The 16661-nt window shown below is 44.6% G+C and overlaps 1 pseudogene; it reads right to left on the bottom strand.

Annotated features, from left to right (window-relative positions):
• Positions 1-3523: 3523 nt before the first annotated feature.
• On the bottom strand, positions 3524-3641 carry LOC126417915 (5S ribosomal RNA; annotated as a pseudogene).
• Between the last annotated feature and the right edge of the window lie 13020 nt (positions 3642-16661).

The raw sequence follows: 16661 nt of genomic DNA, 5'->3' as shown, positions 1-16661 counted from the left end.
CTAGGTAGCAGTCATGTTCTGTTATTCTTCATGCTGACACTGAATTGATCCCGTCCTTGTGGAGTGGTATGATTCGACTTCGGTTTGCGAAGATTTTTTTTTTTTGGGGGGGGGGCAGCTGCCCACCCCTTCTCCTGCCCTCTCGCTGGATTCGCCAATGTTGACACCGGCTACGAGAAGTCAAACCAGTATCCCTTATGCATCTTCCCTTTGTAAAGGTGTGTAGTTGTCCACTGACGGAGGCTGGTGGGAAACTGCACAGTATTGGAAGTAGACTGTGTTGGACTGCGACTCTGCGCTGTCGCTGACGTATTCGTGTTTCGTTGCGGGGCACAGTGACGGGGGCGTGTAAGATTAGGTATCATTTCCCCTGCGACAGCTACCGTTTCGCTCCAGTTGCGCAGGCAGCAGCGGCGCGACCGCACACAGCCAGCGTAACGTGACGTGGCCGTAGAAAGCTGCAGGCCTTATACAGGAGAAATCGCCAAGCTGGCAGCGGTGGGGCCCGTCGGGCCACTTTCGCGGGCGCTGAGATCCTGCAAGAGGTGGCTCCAGCATAGGGTCAAGGAGTGTGTGTTTTTGTGTGCTCGAGTGTGCGTGGTGTCTTACCGGCAACCGACGGCACGGGGTTAATCCTGGCTGCCGACGTCAGATCCAGCGTTCCGGCGTCAAGGTCACCTTCAGCGACAAGTGCTGCACACGCTGCTGCGCTGGCGTTTCCAGTACGGTGGCGCACGCACTCGGCCGCGTCGCCGCCGGTCGGTGGCACGCGGCGCGCACACGCACAGAGAGGGTAGTATGCGACGCGGGAGCTGGGCGGCTCGCTGGCTGCACTCGCGGCCTCCTGGGCCCTGGCTCGGTTGAGTCTCTCGCTATGCGGCGCGCGGCACGGGGAGCTCCACGGACAGTGCTCGCGCCACCGACTCACACAAAGAACTGGCCGCCAGCCGAGCGCGGCCCGGGCAGCGGCGCCCGCCGCGCTGTGACGCGCGCGCCGCCACCGGCTGCCCGCAGAACTGCCGCCCTGCAGGGCTCCGGCGTGCCTCGGCAGCGCGCTCCGTGACTCACTCCCGCGCAAACAAATCTCCAGGGGATTGTAAACACCGCCAAGCGCCGCTCGCTAAAAAAGAGAAAAAAGTGAAAAGTAAAAAAACCAATTCTCGGTATATTGTCACAGTGATCTGGGGACCCCTGCATCCTTTTTAGAGAATGAAAGGAAGAAAGGTTTATCGTCCCGTCGACAACGAGGTCATTAAAGACGCAACACTAGCACGGATTGTTTTAAAGATGGTGACGGAAATCGACCGTGCCCTTTCAAAGGAACCGTTCCGGGATATTCCTGGATCGACTTAGCGAAATCACGGAAATCCTAAATCAGAATGGTCGGACGAGGAATAGATCCGTCGTACCACCGAATGCGAACCCATTGTGATCAGTGTTACCAGCAAAGATTACCTCATGTTATTAAAGCGACAATCACAACATCCAGTTCTACGATTGGCGCTGTCCGCGATTTTAGAGTTTTTGAGATGGCGTCCCATCAATAGAAAAACCTCGGTCAAAGTGTGAAAGTGCCCCTCATCGCTGAAATCTTGGATGTGGTAACAAACTACTTTGCAGTGTAATTGAGGATCAACGAACGTGAATGCGAAGTAGAGGTGGTGGCAACAGACTGAAGTGTAGCGGACGCCGATGTCTACGTTCGCTCTATTTGTTTCATGAACAGTTTCGACAGTAACTAGCTGTCGTCTTCAGAATTTCAGATCTCCCAGATTCTGAAGAAGACAGATAGTTACCCTCGAAACTGATCATGAAACAATCTGTTTCACGTGAAGCGATCTTGGCCTATAATACTACAAAATGGTTCAAATGGCTCTTAGCACTATGCGACTTAACTTCTGAGGTCATCAGTCGCCTAGAACTTATAACTAATTAAACCTAACTAACCTAAGGACATCACACACATCCATGCCCGAGGCAGGATTCGAACCTGCGACCGTTGCGGTAGCCCGGTTCCAGACTGTAGCGCCTAGAACCGCACGGCCACTCCGGCCGGCTTATAATACTACAAATTACTATATGAGATCGCTTCAATAACATATGTAAATTTAAAACAATTTGCCCTATCTTGATGCACTTTTCATTATCAAATCTAAAACAGGGAGGTGCATTGATAAAACCTATATTTGGTCATGGGCAAGTCTCCTACGAGAAATTAGTTGGATATTATGTATCAGTATTTGCATCGTCCATAACTAGGGAAGGTCCAAGAGAGTCCATTACGTACCTTTCAACAAAACCCTGTTCGTACTATCGTTTCTACGCGTTGCACTATCTCCGTACGCTATAGTGTACGTTACCACACAACGGCCACCCAGAAAGATATACCATATATTGGGCACCGATCTGCAAATACAAGGATTCAGTTAAGTCTTGTGTTGGAAATCTAATTTACATTAATTACGTATATCAGTTCTTAGGAATGGCACGTGGTTCGGGTTCCACGTTAACATGTATGTCGCCTTTCACCGGTTGGATAACTGTGGTAGGTTAGGGATATGCAAGTTGCCAGAGTGGCGTCCAGTCGAAAGATTTGCATTCAGCCATTGAGACACTAGCTAATATTATCACTAGCAGTTAATAATGAATAAATGACCTGAGTGTGTTAATTGCAGGAATGTAAACAGAATGCATTATACTTGTTTTATGTCCACAAAATATATCTGTTTTAAACCACAGTTAACTGACTCCAGTCACCCTTCACAAAACATATTATGACACATTTAATGTGAATTTTAAAAAAAGTATGTAGATCAAAAAGTATTTAGATAAGACACATATAAAAAAAGGTCCTTCAGACATTTCCAGCAGAAACTTATACACCCAAAAAAACTAGCGAATGGAAAGTACTGCCAGAGAATGACGTCGCGACCAGACCAAGGACAAAGTGGACTGAAGAAAGAAAAAGCATCCACGAAAAAAAATGAGAACTGCTTGGAATCTTCGAAGGTTTAAAATACAACGTCTTTGCGTGATCCGATAGGGTCCAATCGTGCCTAATAATAATAATAATAATAACAAATTTCCATCACACACTATAATTAAAAAGCAAAAATTTGACTATTGGGTTAACCTTTATCTCAGAGTTATAGTTATCACTCTGAGACAATCGTGGAGGGTGGACTTATTCTTGGGTGCTGTAGTATATACAGGAGGAGGTAGACAAAAATATGACACCAAAAACACGTCGCATTATCATGCCTAATACGGTGTAGGAAAACTGTTGGCATTAAAAACAGTTTCCAGCCGTTTCCGAATGGATAATACACTCCGTTTTCAGGCCACGAGTGGCCTACCGGGACCATCCGACCGCCGTGTCTTCCTCGGTGGAGGATGCGGATAGGAGGGGCGTGGAGTCTGCACACCGCTCTCCGGTCGTAAGATGGTATTCCTGACCGCAGCCGCTACTATTCAGTCGAGTAGCTCCTCGATTGGATTCATGAGGCTGAGTGCACCCCGAGAATGGCAACAGCGCATGGCGGCCCAGTTGGTCACCCATCCAAGTGCCGGCCACGCCCGACAGCGCTTAACTTCGGTGATCTCACGGGAACCGATGTATCCACTGCGGCAAGGCCGTTTTCAATGGATAAATACAGGTCCCGCAAAATCGTGGCAATTTCAGGTAACTATGATGGAGCTGGACAGCGATCACGCTGTTTTCTTTTCAAAGTAGATCACGAAGTCTCAAACATATAGAGATTTGGTGAATGTGGGAGCCAGGGGAGATGCGACAACACGTTCTCATTTTCACAAAACCAGTCCTGGACGATGCAAAATGTGTGAACATGGACGCTGTCGTCTTAGAACACGGTATCACCATTGGGAAACAAACATTGCACCAATGGATGGATCTGAGTTGTCAAAATGGTCACATAATGCTTGGCAGTAACGTGACCTTGCAGCTATCCTTGGGGCCCATGGAATACCGCGATATGGACGTCCAGATCTTCGCCGAACACCCGCCATTTTTCACTTTTGAGACGTAAATTCGACCACATGTTGGAAACAGTGTGAAACAAGACTTTCTCTATTGCTCCTGAGTCCACTTTTGATGACACCGGTTACGGGTATTTGCATCACTGACGTGTGATATCGTAGTTACAGCTCACCCTGAAATTTCTTACTGACGCAGATCTCTTTGTGTTGTTTTGTTGCTGATAGATTCTGTGAGTGCAACACTCAGTTCTGCAATGACTTTTGCTGTAGTTGTCCTCTTATTTTTCGTCACAATCCTCTTCAATGACCGTCTGTCATGATCACTCAAAATACACTTTCGCCAGCGTTGTGACTTAGCAGATGTTTTTTCGCTTTCCCTGTATGCGGTATACAGCTTCGATACAGTTCCACTTAAAACACAAACACTTCGGCTACACTGGTTACGAAAGCTCCCACCATACGAACACCAACAACCTGCCCTCATTCGAAATCACTTAGTTCCGACACACGCCGAGGTGACAAAAGTCATGGGTTAGCAATACGCACATACACAGATGGCGGTGTTATCAGGTACATAGTCGAAATAGGGCAGCGCTTTGGTGGAGCTTTAATTTGTACTCAGATGATTCATGTGAATAGGTTTCCGACGTAATTATTGCCGCACGACGCGAATTAACAGGCTTTGAACGCGGAGTGGTAGTTGTAGCTATACGCAAGGGACATTTCACTTCGGAAACCGTTAGGGAACTCAATATTCCGAGATCCATAGTGTCAAGAGATTGCCGAGAATATCACATTTCAGGCATTACCTCTCACCGAGGACAACGCAGTGGCTGACGGCCCTCACTTAACGACGGAGAGCTGCAGCCTCTGCATGGAGCTGCCAGTACTAACAGACAAGCAACACCGTCTGAAATAATTGCAGGAATCAATGTGGAACGTAAAAAACAATAATACTCTGCGCAACAGGCGGACAGGAAATCCCAAAATATACAGGGTGTGTCTAAAACAATGACAGTACCAGGAACTGAACAACGCGTTTTAGAATCCACTGACGTTGCTGTAATCTTGCATATAATAAAAAATGTCGAGTATATTTGCAAAAGTTCATAAATATCGCAAACTCATTCCAGAAATTTATCTCCTTTGTTGTTGCTGTCTTCAGTCCGAAGACTGATTTGATGCAGCTCTCCAAGCTAGTGTATCCTGTACAAACTTCTTCATCTCTGCATAACAGCTGCAGCTTACACCGATTTTAACCTTCCGACTGTCTTCAAGCCTCGTCTGGCTCTACAATTTTACCCCCTCCTCCACAAACACTAATTTTTCCATTACCAAATTTATAATTTCTTGATGCATTTCAACAGATCGCTTCTGTTAGTCAAGTTGTGCCACAAATTTCTTTATCCCAGTTCCGTTTAAAACCACCTTATTAGTTATATGATCTACCTATCTGATCTTCAACATTCTACTGCAGCCCCACATTTCAAAAGTTTCTGTTCTCTTCTGTCCAAACTGTTTATCGTCCACATTTCAATTCCGCACAAACGGCAAACTCCAGACAGGTACCTCTACGCAAAAAATTTCCTGTCAATTAAATTTATTTCTGATGTTAAGCAATTCCTCTTTTTCAGGAATATTTTACTAGCTACTGCCGGTCTGCACTTTATTTCCTGTCTGCTATGGTCACTGATATTTATTTCGTTTCCCAAATAATAAAATTCATCTTACTACTTTGAGTATCTTATTCTCTAATCTAATTCCCTCAGCATCTCGTGATATAATTTGAAGTCATTCCATTACGCTTGCTTTACTCGATGTTCATCTTAAAACATCTTCAATACACCATCCATACCCTTCAACTACTCTTTCAAGTCATTTGCCCTCCCTGAAAGAATGACAATGTCATAGGCAATCATCAAAGATTCTATTTTTTCTCCCTGAATTTTAATTTTCTTTGCAAACTTCTCTTCGGTTGACTTTAATGCTCGATCAACGTACAATAGAATAACATGGGGGATACTCTACAAGCACAGTTATACCAACAGTAGCGAAAATCTATAGAGCAGAAAAAAAGCAACCTTTTCAACTATTGAAACGATGGTAGTCCTAAAGCGGCTAGCATGCATTGCTGTTTTTGTTGCTGTTACTTCCATATTTTCCAGGCACCAAACGTGGCGGTGATTTTTCCTATGCGAATAGGAAAATGTAATTAATGTCCCATCTCCTGTTACCGTCATTGTATAATGATAAAATCTGAGTGCAATGTAATACATACGGTTCACAGTAGCAGAGTCATCATCGTATGAACGAGGAGTGAATTGTAACCTAACGTGTTTAAGTTCAGAGGGAACTGATTACGTGTATATCCACATTCTGGCACGTACATTTTGATTCTTTGCGCCTATTGTAGTTCGTTTCACGAACTTTACGAAATCCGGGCTAGTTATAATACATTCAAAGCAAGACACGATTTTCCATTCTTGAATATTAGCTGGTAATTCTTATAAACGCCCTTTTGACCTTGTCCTTGAATCTGAGCCTTCAGCGTACCTGTCATGTTCATCTGTTCTGTCTCCCAGGTATCGAAATGTATACATACAGTATTTTAAAGAGTGTCTTTCCCGGCAGTAACAGTTAGTCCCCCACACGTCCATTTGTAACGCTTTCTTTTTATTTACGTGTATATCTTAAACGGTTCTGTTAAATGAGAAATTGTTTCTACCAATGTTTATTAACATCATTGGGTAGTTCTTGCTGAGAGTATACGTTTTATATATCCCGACTGATGTAGGATGCACGGGGTAGAGGTTAAATTTCTTAAATGGAATCATGTACATTTTATTCATGAATACAGTTATCCTCTCCAAGAACTATTAAAAAATGTATCGCACTGTACTATCCTTGCCAATAAGACATCGATGTGCAAGCGATCGAAAGTATACAGGTCAAGAAGAAACGGAGCTGTTTACAGTCTAGATAGTACACATTACGTATCCATCGTAGTGCTGTAGTAGACATGTGGGTTTTGTTTGTGATATTCGACGCATGTAAACACAGGCACCCATCTCCCCCCCCCCCCCCCCCCCCACTCCCCTAGACACTTCGTTTGTTGTTGCATTAGCATACAGTACGCTGCTTCCCGACGTAATAACTGCGTGGCGGTAGTACACAATGTCAATACAGTTTTTGTTGTGTAAAGGTGTATGATACACAAGCATGACGATAAGCAGAAATGCCGCTGATCTATAGAGAAAGTTCGTTGACAGGAAATAATTTAGTAACTTGCATTTTTATGTTCGGTGCTGTTAGAGAACATAGTAATTATTATGTTATTATGTCTACCTTGTATTCTACTGTACATAGCTGTAGGCGGTTGTAATTGGCTGTAAGCGGGCGAAATTCTGTTCCGACGCAGCTACTGTACAGCAGACGATTTCCTTACAAGTGATCGCCTTCACCCTGGTTGTTTGATATTCCCATTTGTAGTCTATACAAAACCGGAAGCTTAAAAGCAAGACCTCTAAATTGTCGTAGAACACGAGCAGACGAAGCTGCTGAGGTCGTTGTGCTCGCTGCCGTAGCTGTGAATCCCCAAGTCAGCGCACGGCGAATTCAACATGAAGTTGGTGTATCGAAAACATGCAACGTCATAAATTCCATCGTTACGATGTTCATTTACACCAAGAACTTCATGTAAATGACTTCAACAATAGGGTTCAGTTTTGTCAGTTGCCTCAAAAAAAAACTTGTGAGTAATTCTGATTTCTCCATAGATGTTCTTTTTACCGACGACGCGTCATTCTCCAACAAAGGAATTGTCAGTATGAGAAATATGCATTGTTGGTCCATCAACAATCCACCATGGCTCTAACAGAGCATCAACGTCCATGGAACGTCAATGTTTGGTGCGGAATTACTGGAGAACTATTATCGGACCATTCCTTGTAAATGGCAACCAAAGTAGCAGACAATATACCAGATCTTCCTGTTCTCTTGGACGCCGTACCTCGGAATCATAGAATGGTCATGTGGTAGCAGCATGATGGATGCTGTGCACACAATGCCTTAAGAGCACGACGAATTCTGGAACGAAATTCTCTGGTAGGTGGATTCGACGTGATGGCCCAGTTAATTGGCTTTCCCTGTCTCCGGACCTTACATGGTTGGATTTTTTTTCTGTGGGGAGCAGTCAAGAATGCTGTCTACCAAGATGCTCCAACGACACCAGAGGACATGCAGCAACACATTATTGATCCTAGTACAACCATCACAGAGGAAATAGTAAAATGATGCAGGGTGTCCTTCATCCACAGAGTGCTCCTGTGTATGAATGCCAATGTTCACCATTTTGAGCAGGCCATGTAAACTATTTGTTTTTCATGCAGTGGTAGTATCACAGGAAACGTTACTGTAAAGGACTATGTTAATTCTGCACAGTCATAAGTACTGTAATATGGTACTGTAGAATAAAAAGATCCTATAACTGTACAGTGTAGTACTTTGCATTCAGTGTTTATTGGCAATTTGTAAAATGTTCAAGTGGGCCTTGAAGAGTTTAAATGATTTAGTTGATGAAATGTACTGAAGTGACATTTAAATTAGAGAAGTTATGTATTATTTACCATTTCAATTGCTACTAGTTTCGTGGATAAAATGATACAGTGTGATCCATTTTTGAATAGCTTTTGGAGAGGTTGAGTGTATTATAAAATGTACATGGCTCCATTTAAAAAATTTAATCTCCACGCTGCGTCTGTGAGGATACATAAAAAGTACACCCTCAGAAATTTCTACACAGTGATGGTGAAAAACACTAGCTAGAAGAATTTTTCATTTAACGATAAGAAAAAAGTTATTTTGGGTGAGCAAGATAAATGGGACACCCTGTGTACGTGGCGATCAAAGAGTTTCCGTCTGAGGGCGTTGTTGCAGCATATATGCAACGTAACGCCACTCCGATGGGAGTATGTAAGCACCGACATGTAAGCAAGAGATTAGTGTGGCATTCCGAAACGTGAACTGTGACGATGTGCGTTCAAGTAGGACCAACGTGCTGTTTATTCTTTTTTGCCTGCCCAGGGCAAATACTGATAGAGATCCATCAAAGGAGGAGGAATGTGTATGAGGCAGCATGTCTGTCGAAAATCACCGTTGTGGAATGGTGCGCGATTCGACGCAAGGGGGCGGTCGATCTGAGAGAAATCGATACTTACGCCAACTTGAGTGACAGACCCCTGGGCGCCCGCCCTTTAGTCCTGATTTCTACCCATGCGATTATAAGGCCTTCGCCCCTTAAAAATAGCCTTGATAGGTCAATTATTCCTGTCGGACGAGGAAGTACAGCAGGCAGTTACGGGCAGAAGGACACAATGTTTTGTCAGACGGGCATCTTCAGCTTGGTGCGTTGGCGACATGATTGCCTGAGTGTACATGGCGGTTATGTCTTATTGGCATACTGATTCTGGAATGTACGGCCAAGCGGTGTGTGAAGGAGGGCACTATTCGCGCCAAACTCATATTTCCCTCCTCCTCTCCCACTCGTGAGGGAAAAACGATTGTCTGAATGTCTCAGAACAAGCACTAATTTCCGTTATCTTTGAAACTTCCGTTATCTTTGAATGGTGATCATTGCGCGATATGAAAGTTGGTGATAATAATGTATGCTCTACATCCTCGGCGAAGATAGCATTTTGAAATTTTAGTGAGCAGCCCCTTCCGTTTAGCGCGTCGTCTATCTGCAAGTGTGCCCCACTTCAAACTTTCAATGAGATTTATAATGCTCTCGCGATGGTTAAATATATGAGTCACGATTCGTACCGTTCTTCTTTGGACCTTCTCAATCTCTTGAATCAGACCCAACTGGCAAGGGCCCCATACAGACGAAGAATACTCTAATACAAATAGGATGCATCGAATTAAAAAAAAACTACCCCTTACATGTGAAGAATATCGATTTAACTAATTTGCATAAATTTTTTATATCAATGTGGTATTAACGGTACAATGGTTAAGGGGGTGGTGTATGTGAGTGTGTGACATGGAGCAGAACAGCAGGTTAAGTGCAGAACACTAAGTTAATTTGAATAATTTTTATGTAAAACGCAGTACAATAGTTTAAGAGGTGGGTGATGTTGTGACTTGGCAAGACAGCCAAGTCACAATGAGAGGAAGCCGAAAGGCACGCGTTAAGCTCACGCAGATTGGCGTGAGGTCTGGAACAGTTAAAGGAATTAATAGTAGCAAATAAAGTACGTAGTTGATGTAATACTTAACTTTAATCCACAATTGTAGAACATCTCTCTTGACGGTACATGTTATAACCACAATATAAAATAATATCAAATGCTATGGCGCCTTGCTAGGTCGTAGCAAATGACGTAGCTGAAGACTATGCTAACTATCGTCTCGGCAAATGAGAGCGTAGTTGTCAGTGATCCATCTCTGGCTAAGTCGGCTGTACAACTGGGGCGAGTGCTAGTAAGTCTCTCTAGACCTGCCGTGTGGCGGCGCTCGGTCTGCAATCACTGACAGTGGCGACACACGGGTCCGACGTATACTAATGGACCGCGGCCGATTTAAAGGCTACCACCTAGCAAGTGTGGTGTCTGGCGGTGACACCACAGGTGACAAAGAAGAATGAGCCAGAAATGGTGTTCAAAAGCATGTGAAATTCGAAAACTGTACTAGAAAATGGTGGGAGGACATAACTGATTACTTAATTTGGTATCAAAGGCGGTACACTAGTTTAAGTGCGGTGACATGGAAAACCACTTATCTGAACAATAGGTTAAGTTCCAACAAAGGCCCAAGCATTAGGTTAAGATACCCAAGAGTACTGTGCCGAACATAAGGTTATGCAACATGTTTGCCCCATGTAATTGCTTCTTGCAAGACCTACATGTTTCCAAACAGCAGAGAATGATGACCAAGAGAAATCTAACCCCCCACAAAATGAATTTTTTATAAATAAACAATATACCATTTCCATATATTCCATACACTGCCTTGAATCCTCTAAAACAAAATTGCATACACAGTAAACGATTTCCCTCCAAATAACCGATCAAGTGAGTGTCTTTCCCACCATTTTCTGGGTGAGAGGGGAGGGGGGTTTACAAGAGGGGCAGAGGTTGATCAGCTTATTAAGTAGTCAATCAAATTGATAGTAGTGACAGGACCTATTCCAATAACTCAGACCTGAAAGTGTACCTCTATCAGTGACGGGGGAGGGGGCTTTGGTGGAGGGGGAGGGGGCAGGAGAACAATAGGTTAAGGGTGGTGACATGGAAAACCACTTAACAGGACAATAGGTTAAGTACCTGTCAATCAAATGAGAACGATAGGTTTGCCTCTTAGTGCATACCTGCCCCTGATGTAGGCAACCTGCACTAACAAATTGGCCTGAAACGAACTTTGTTCCACTACTCATGTTCATTTCAGGTATCACTGCTGTACCATCAGTTAATCGTACTGTGCTAATTTTCTGCCCTTGGTAACCAATAACATACCTGCACGTATCTCAAATCCAAATGAAGCTGCAAAAAATTATAGCGCCATAATAAACTCCAAAATATGACCTCATTTGCAGTTTGAATGTACTTCGTGATTGCATAGACGTAATACAAAATCCTCGCAGTGTTTTGTAAATGCCAGCTGCTTAGCGGCGCTGCAGTAGCGTAGTTGCAGAAATACTGTGAGACAATCGTGACTGTGTTACGACCCTCCTCAATTAATACTTCCTTTCATGTCCTTCGACTGTTATAACTGCGTTCCAGCTTCTGTACAAACTGTAGATGACCTTTCACACACTGTTTTTATCCCTACTACTTTGAACTTTCAGAATTTGAAGGGGTGTATTCCACTCAATAACGTCTAAAGCTTTATCTAAATCAACAAAGGCTATAAATATAGCTTTGCCTTTCTTCAATCTATCTTGTAAGATAAGACAGAAGATGTTCCTGCAGAAACCAAGGTAATCTCCCCGAGGTCGGTTCCTACCAGAGTTTTCAGTCTTCTGTCAGTATTTCGCAACCATGACTTATTCGATTGACACCTGTCACAATTTGCCTTATTTGCAACTGGAACTCTTACATTCTACTTGAAGTTTATTTCCTTTATTTATTTAGTGTATTTATTTAGTTGCGACGCTGCAATACATTTGAGAAAGCCCACTATAATCCGAGAGCCGGCCCAGACAGCGACTGCGTCCGTGTTTTCTCAGTAGCTACGGTGGCGGCGGCCGGCCGCGGCGGCTCACGTTTCTTCCGGGAGGCGTCGGGCCGCGCCACGCCTGCTTATCTGCCGGCGAGTCGCCACAAAACACGTTCTTGGGTTGCAGAACGCGCCAGACCTGCTGACGTCCGAGGCGCTCAATTGTGGGGAACGGCCATTGTGTGGCACACGTAAGCAGCCTGCTAGAATGTCTGCGCGCTGCGGCAAAATACCGCAGATGCAGCGCTAATGACGATAGACCCGTCTGCGCCGATCAGTGTGGCCGAGCGGTTCTAGGCGCTTCAGTCTGGAACCGCGCGACCGCTACAGTCGCAGGTTCGAATCCTGCCTCGGGCATGGATGTGTGTGATGTCTTTGGGTTAGTTAGGTTTAAGTAGTTCTAAGCTCTATGGGACTGATGACCTCAGATGTCAAGTCCCATAGTGCTCAGAGCCATTTGAACCATTTGAACCAGACCCGTCTGCTTTGATTCACAGGTTAATTTCTTGACCGCTGTCGTAGTAAATTATTCTGTCGATATTTCATATGGAAACTTACAGCCACGAAGAAGTGTCTCCATCACGTGCACACGACATACGTTTCTAATGGGAAATGGATTACGAAATGAGACACTGAAAGTTATAGACGAGATTTGGTATTAAGCTGCAGAATATCTACGGCAAATGCAAATAGGATGTGGAGATCAGACGGGTAAATGGGGTAACTAATGAAGAGGTACTGAATGGAATTTAGGGAAATGAAATTTATGGGACAAACTGATTAAAAGTAGGGACTGGATGACAGGAAACATTCTGAGGCACAAAGGAATCGGCAGTTCAATAATGGAGGGAAGTGTCGAGGGTAAAAAGTGTAGAAGGAGGCCAAGAGCTAAATACAGCTAGTTCAAACGGTTGTAGGTAGTAGTAATAGCAGAGAAGGTGCTCACATAGCGTAGCCTAGCGTGTGGAGCAGTGTCAAACCAGTCTACGGTATGAAGACCCCAAAAATTTCAACATCTTACGTGAAAACACTGTCCACTGTGTCAAAAACGGCTTGACAAATTTAAATTATTTCTCTTTTTCTGTTCCGATATTTGTGATACTTTCGTTAAACACGTTCTTTAACACACTTCTAATTTTTGTTTTTGAACTGAGTATAAATATTGGAAGGTTTATCACAAAAATTCGAGAAAACCGATTTTTTCCCCTTGCATTTACCGTGCTCTGTTTACCAGCCCGTACGTCGCTAATGTTTTGCTCAGTGAGGATTTGCAGCTTGCTGGTAAATCAAGCGATGTTTTCATCGGTACATTAATTTGGTCTGAACACAATCTCCTGGCTCCACATAGTTACTTTGAGGCAAAGAATAAGGATTACGTAGATTTGGCTCACAGTCCATGAAATGGTACAGAAGCTGCCTTGGGAACAGACACACAATTGTAGACTGTCATGTCAAAGTAATGTGACTACCTTCAAAGGCCTGAATAACCACCTTTAGGACCACTGCGAGAGGTGCAGGAGGATCAATAAGGATGTGGAGCTATGCCGTGGCCAGTTGCATTACGTTTCTCAGTTGAGAATCCAAGGCACGAATAGCCCGATCATCGAGGTGGTCCCACAGATTCTCCATTGGGTTTAAAACCAGGGCGTTTGGTGGCCAGAGGTGTCCAGTAAACTCATCCTGATGTTGTTCTTCGCACATTCACTGCGAGCTTTGTGACACGTCACATTGTCCTGCTGGTAGATGCCATCGAGCCGAGGAAAAATAAACTGCCTGTAGGGATGGGCATGGTTCCCAAGGATAGATGCATACTTACGTTGATTCATTGTGTCTCCCAGAATAACGCAGTCACCCAAGGAATGCCACGAAAACATTTCCCAGACCATAGCGATCCTCGATTGTTGCAGGGTGTTCGTTTTCAGACGTTTCACGCTGTATATGCCAACGGCCATCTGTCCGACGAAGCATAAAGCGTGATTCGTCTGAAAAGGCCATCTGTCATCACTTATCAGATGTCCAGTTACGGTACTGTCGTGCAAATTTCGGCCTTCGTCGCCGTTGAACAGCAGCCAGGATAGGTGCATGAATCAGTGAACCAGGCACTTGCTGCAGACGCCCATAAGCAGCGACGTTCGGTGAACTGATCGGTTGTCGAAGAGACACTGTTGGTAGCCTCTTGGTTCATCTGGGTGGTCAGGTGCCCAACTGTTGCACGTCTATTCACCCGTTCACACTTCCGCAGCCATCGTTCAGCCCTGTAATCTAAGGAGCAGTGGTGCACCTCAGGTGCCTCGGCGCCAGTCTCGGACATCGCCATTTTGTCGTGCATGGTACACTTTCACCATGGTGGCAAGTGAACTGTTGAAATACTGACGTTTCATAAATGCTTCCACCCTTGGCCCAAAAGTCGATGACCATGCATTTTTGAACGTCCGATAAACCGCTACGTTTCCGCATTATGACACTGACAGCACTGACTGTTCTTCCCCAACTCCCAGCCCCACCGACGCGCCGACAAACTTAACCCACGCTCCACTGCTAGTGCTGCCACCTGCTATCTGTGAGTGGTTATTGCACACTGATGTCAAACACAGGTGGTGGTTAGATTAATGTGACTGGACCGTGTAGCTTACAACCACTTGCAAATTCTGTAAGTTGCACCTTTTTCTGACGTGAGGACAGTGATTATACTGTGGGGAATTAGGTTATTTCTATCTTGCGTAAACCGACTTGACGATCGTGATTCCGCTCATTTATATGACTTAACACACCCCAAAGCATACTTTTTCATATTAGGTGCATTGTGCTGCCACCTAGTGCTAGGTACTCCATATGAGCTACTTCAGTAGTCATTAGACATTGTGAGAGAGCAGAATGAGGCACTCCGCGGAACTCACGGACTTCGAACGTGGTTAGGTGATAGGTTGTCACTTGTGTCATATGTCTGTCCACGAGTTTTCCACACTTCTAGGTCCACTGTTAACGATCTAATAGTGAACTGGAAACGTGAAGGGACCTGTACAACACAAAAGTGTACAGGCCGACCTCATATGCTGACTGACAGAGACCGCCAACAATTGAGGAGGGTCGTAATGTGTAATAGGAATTCCAAACTGCATCAGGAGTCACTGCAAGTACTACGACAGTTAGGTGGGAGGTGAGAAAACCTGGATTTCTTGGTCGAGCGGCTGCTCATAAGATACACATTACGCGAGTAAATGCCAAAGGATGCCTCGCTTGGTGTAAGGATCGTAAACATTGGACGACTGACAGGGGAAAAACGTTGTGTGGAGTGACGAATCACGGTACACAATGTAGCGATCCGTTGGCAGGGTGTGGGTATGGCGAATGCCCGGTGAATGTCATCTGCCAGCGTATGTAGTGCCAACAGTAAAATTCGGAAGCTGTGGTGTTATGGTGTGGCCGCGTTTTTCATTGAGAGGACTTGCACCACTTGTGGTTTTGTGTGTCACTATCACAGCACAGGCCTACATTGATGTTTCAAGCACCTTCGTGCTTCCCACTGTTGAAGAGCAATTCGGGGATGGAGATTGCATCTTTCAAAACGATCAAGCACCTGTGCATAATCCACGGCCTTTGGCGGATTGGTTGTAAGGCGTCCGGATTTAATAGACCTTACATGAACTTTATCCATAATGACAGTACGATACAGTATGCGATCCTCAGAAAGTAATAATTACATTATATCAACAAAAGGCAATTGTAGTTAATCTCGCCTATCCGAAAACTAAAAAAAAAAAACAATATCTATCAATATATGGACAGTGGCAGAAACAAACAAGTTCAAGCAAAACGCATTGTGGAGACAAACAGAGCAGTTGGGCAATGATACCGCAAAACTCCCATTACCAAGAGAACGGTGAGCTTCAGCGCAGAAAGGGATAAGGCCAGAACAATACATTATTACGTTTAGAGTAAATAAGGCCATGACACAGAAAGAAAAATAAAAATGTTTACTCACCTCTAGCGAGACAGTGATTGGCTGAAGCCGTACTTGGCGACACACACGCGACACGGTGGGGAGATCCCCATTATATAAAAGCATTTTGAGACCTAAAATTAAGGCTCTCTCTCTCTCTCGTCCCACGGCAGACTGCACAAGTGTGGAAAGAAGCAAAAGGCGTTGTGAAGTGAATACGATACGCTTCAGGTATCGTGGTGACAGATAGCAAAGCGGTAGTTAAATATTCCTGCGGGAATTTTTGCGGGCAATGATAGTCTGCACGTCGCTCCAACCCATAGCGAGTGTGCAATAGCCATTATTTCGACTAGGAAAAGATTAATGTTCTACGGAACGCAGGAAAGTTGCGACTGAGTGAATTCAGTCAAGGCCAGAGTAAGGAATTAGCATTTCAGATCCAGCACGGAGACGACGCCGTTGTAGATGCCAGTTGGTTAAAGTACCATCCGCATTAGGCCATGTTGAGTCT

The sequence above is a fragment of the Schistocerca serialis genome, chromosome 8 (genome assembly GCF_023864345.2).
Source record: "Schistocerca serialis cubense isolate TAMUIC-IGC-003099 chromosome 8, iqSchSeri2.2, whole genome shotgun sequence".
NCBI lineage: Eukaryota > Metazoa > Arthropoda > Insecta > Orthoptera > Acrididae > Schistocerca > Schistocerca serialis.
This window is presented reverse-complemented; position numbering and strand designations above follow the sequence as displayed.